Raw genomic sequence first — 4,986 nt, forward strand, 5'->3', positions numbered from 1 at the left:
TGTGCAATGACTTTGGATAGTCAATGATGTTTGTTGCCCTGTTCTTGTCTCCTAGCAAAATCACTACTTTGACGTGGAATGTGCCTTCTTTCCAGCATTGGGTTGGTTTTGGTGAAACAGACAGATAAGCTAATATAACGAGAAGGAAATTATAGACTCCTACAAGTTGTGTAAAATCTACAGCCAGTCCCATTCAGGTTTAATAATTTTTGGTTTTAAAAGAAGTAACTTGGTGATTTTGAGCTGGTGAAATATATTGTCCTAGAATGTGAGCTGTGATCCAGCAAGTCCCCAGTTCAGATTCTGCTTTTTAGCAAAGTGACCATTGCAACCGTGGTCCATTAGAATAAATTGGGAACTGCTTTACCAAACTTAGTCTGCTCTTAATACCACTCCTACCTTCTTACCTACGGGGAGGGAAGGAGGAGAAATTCATTTCAGTACACATCTAAACCTCTCAAATTCATACTTTCCAAAACAATATGCTAACTGAAACACAGCTATATTTCCAAATTCACACTTACCCAAATTTTTCAGTGCAGGTGTCCAAGAAAAGAATATTTACAAAAATGCACATGTTAGGGGAGGAAAGTGCATTAAAATGAATATATTAATGAAAATAACATACAAAATTGCGTTATATTAGGGGAAATTGCTTGCAAAAATGTGTACATTAGTCAAAAGTGCGCATTAAGGTGTTTGACAGGAGAACCCACACTAAAAAGCTGATGAATTTTCATCACTTTTTTTTTAAAAAAACCCCGAAATAGTCATAAATTGCTGTAAAATGTACAGAACTGAATTTAAGACTGGAAAATATAAGAAATGGAGAGAACAGAAATTGACAGATTCTCCCTCCCTTATTTGTAATTCTAGTCAACATTGACCTTCTGCTGACAAGACATTAATTTGGCATAGCCAGCAGGCTGACATTTGGCCAGTGCAAACTGCACCTACCTGATAGGGATCTAGGAATCCCAATTTTAGGAATTTGGAGTCAGAGTCACTGGGTCTGAGCAAACCGTTGCAATGTGAACAAGTGTTGTTATACACTTTATGACTGCCATTACGCAGTTGATGACCCACAAAGCAAAACTTGGTAGAACCTGAAAAACTGGCTTTGTGATATCCTATGTTCTCCATTTGCCAGGAAGAGTAGCCAGAGAAAGGAAATGCCCTTGTTGTCATCTCCACTTACTTCTTCTTCCCCAGCTTGTGCTGGGCCCTTCCTGCCCTCTCAGAGGCCACCAGAACCAACTGCTCGGCTAGGTAGAAACCATAAAGCAGCCAGTGAGTTAAATTGTTATCATCATGCTAGTTTTGAAAAGCCACATGGGACCAGGGCTGGTCCTACCATTAGGCGGAGTGAGGCAATTGCCTCAGGCAGCAGATGCTGAGAGTCAGGGAGTGGTAGGGAGGCACTGGAAAACAGAGCTGTGTGTGCCACATGGCCTGCCCTGTACCTCTTAACATATGCCTCTGCCCTCAGGTATAATGGAGAGTGCTGTCCTGTTGCCAGGGCTGGAGTAAGGCCCAGCTGGAGGCAGTGGCGTAGCATGGGTTGTCAGCACCCGGGGCAAGGCAAGTAATTTGCGCCCCCTAACCCGGTAGGGGCAGAGAGCTGCGAGTGCGAGCGCGCCCCCCAGATGTTGCGCCCGGTGCGGCCGCCCCCCTCTGCCCCCCCATGCTACGCCACTGGCTGGAGGTACATTTAGCTTTTGCTTATGCAATAGAGATGGGCACCATCTTGTCCCGGGCTGGTCCTGCATGGAACGTTGTATTGTTTCAGTCATTGGTTATTTGTTTTCATTGATCATATACAAGCTGTTCTGAGAGCTTGTTACTAAAAGGGTGTGGTAAGAAGGGGTGTGTGTCTTTGAAATGTTTATAAAATATATTTAAAGTTTAAATAAATTTAAGTCTAAGGAGAGGTTGATGTTTGCTTTTATTTCTATTTCCTGGCTGAAGGTCATCTGAGTAAGGGACAACTTCCTTCCATATGAACCTGTGTATGGTCATGAAGTTCTTCTCTGGGTCCCTCTCCCTCTCCCTACCTTTTCAGTTTAGGTGGGTAAAGAAGACAGGCTCTCATTTGATGGTTGATCCAGATCTTCTGCCTGCTGCCTGCATCCCACTGTTAAAATACTGGAAACAGAGATGTTCACATATAGATACACCTGTTTGTTTGGTTGGTTGTTTCAAGTATGTATAGGTTGTTTTTCTTCAGAAATGATTGCAAAGCCATACATGAAGAAAAAGCAAAAAAGAATGTGTAAAACAATAAAAATTAAATACCGTATTAAAAACATCAAGTGCTATAAATAATGCAATTTATAAAACATCAAACTCCATAATTCAGAATTCCATTCACTCAGTATACTTACTCACTCGATACCCATGTTTACACACAAACTAGAACAGAGTACTATATAAATGCAAATATTTCACAAGAAATTCCATTTGGGGGAGAAGAATGCTGGTTTTAACTGAAGTAAATCCATCTCTTAATCATTCCATCCCTCAATTAATCATGTCATCATACAAATATGCAGAAACCTGGTTTCTATAAGAAGCATCAGAGGGAGGGTGTTCATTCTGTGCGAAATTAGAAAACACCAAGATGAATGCATCGTGTTTAGGACTGAAACCAGTTCAAATCTAACGGGGAGCTAGTAGCTGCTATTCAATTTGACTTCTGTGAAGAACTATTTAATGGAGATCAGCGGTTACAGGTTGGCATGACCAGTGGAGAATGCTAGAAAGTTTTGATTCCAGTATGAAGGCTGTTGACAGAGGTTTGATGAAGTTGGATTCTGTGATTGAGGAGTAATTTTACTTTGAACACATTGGGTTTTTTGAAAAGTCTGCATCATCTAGATACTAGACGTCCAAAGAAGTTTTGTCTTAATTCCACCTGTAGTAATACCCACCAACAATGAATTTAGTGAGACTGGGTCTCAAGAACCTTCCACGAAAACCAAGCCAAGTGTGAAATAATATCTACTTGGTACATTCCATAATAAGTTAAGAAAGAAGTTATGGGGCTTCTTGTTTCTATAGCTTCGTATTATGCAGCTTGCACACTTACCTTCCTGGTATATGTAACATGAGTTTTGCAGGCTGACTAACACTGACTGGGCCACATTTCTCTAGGCTTTCTCTTTCCCTTACAACTCTGGGCAACATTCTCAGTCTAGCCATTCAGTTTGCGACTGCCTTGGCAGCAATGATTACTTTGTCTGTCCTACTTTTCATCGTTATTACAAGCCCTTTCATCTCAGTTATTGATTTGGCTTTGAATACGAGGGGGTAAATAGTGATGCAACAGGCTGCCAACTTTTTGTCCTGTGTTTGATAAATGACAAGCCTTTACCATTCGGAGGGTCCAAGAACATTTCAGCTGATTTCTCTGCTGATCTTCCACAGCTTTGGAGAAGGAGCTAGATAAAAGTGTCAGAAACAAAGAGCCCGGAAAACATGTCAGTCTCACAACAACATTGTTGGGTAGGTTAGGCTGAGAGCATCACAGTTGAAGCTAGGGCCGTATTCACACCGTATATTAAAAGCACTATGATACCACTTTAAGTGGTTGTGGTTTGTATGGAGTGAAGGTGGCCTAGACCTGGATTAGAGATGGTCGGATCTGTTGGTTTCAGTTCTCTCAAGTTCTTCGTTTTCCATTGTTAAATTCTTCTCTACACATTTCTGCTGCAATTTGCTTATTATTATTATTTTAAATCCCCTTTAAAATTCATCAGCAATGTAGTATGAGTTTCTCCTAATAAACACATTTTTTGGTATGCAATTTTGCCTAATATACGCATTTTTGCAAAGCAATTTTCTCTAATACCATGCACTTTTAGAATGTTACTTTCACAAATACATGCATTTCAATGCACGCTTTGCCCTCGTTTACGCATTCATGTACACATTACTTGAATGGCTAGGGAACCGCGCTGGAAAATTCAGAGAAATGAGACTTTCAAAGGATGGCTGTTGCAGGGGTGTGGCCTGTTGCATTCCCAAAAGCTTCTCCAAGTCCACTGCTCCTCAACTCAAAGCATTATTTGCCACAAATGCAGCGAAGTGAGAGCAGGACAGTCATTCTCTCTCACCATCTCAACCACAGTTCCTCACTCTGAGAAAGGACCTGGTGTTATGTACCGAGCTGAATTCTAGAACAATAGGATCCAGAATGCAGCAGACTGATTGGTCTGCAGGAGCCACCCAATCCAGCCCCAGGTGGAAGTGAATCAGTGACCTGATTGGCCTGCAGGAGCAGCCAATCAGGCTCCTAGATGAAGTGAATCAGCAACCTGATTAGCTTGCAGGACCAGCTAAACAGGCTTCTGGAGGAGGTGAATCCGCAACCTGATTGGCCTACAGGAGCAGCCCGGAATTAGCCAATCACGCAGGGCCCATTGTGTAAATAATGTGCATATATAACTAGTCGTTTTGGGGAAAGTTTCATTCATTGCTACTATGAGCTGAATAAAGGGCATGAAATTCACACTCGACTCAGAGTATATTTCAGACCTCTTCCTCAGCGTGTGGCATTGAAGGGTGAGGATGACCCTTTGTAGAACTGAAAACATGGTGGAGACTGTAATAGCTTTAAGAAATATGATTTATTCAGATTTTTACACCTTCAGTCTACATGGAGGGAGTCTAGATTTCACAGCATGGTCATTTCAAGAGGGACTTGTTCCCCACACCAGATATCCTTTTTTGTTGTGTGCATTCATGATGATTTGTGCTCATGGTGGTATTGGGGTGGTTAGATGTGATCTGACTTCCAATACTGTTTCCACTTGAAGAGGTTTGTGGGATGGACGTACTGCTTCCGTTCCAATCTGTGCATATCTCATAATATCCTGCTGTGATGACCTGTGAATTTTCATACCCCAAATGTTCTGGAGGGAGGGTGTTATGATGCTTTCATTGTGCTATAATGCAGGATAGCCCCTCCAGACAACAATAACGTGA

Source organism: Podarcis melisellensis (assembly GCF_964234715.1).
Source record: "Podarcis melisellensis genome assembly, chromosome: 11".
Classification (NCBI taxonomy): Eukaryota; Metazoa; Chordata; class Lepidosauria; order Squamata; family Lacertidae; genus Podarcis; species Podarcis melisellensis.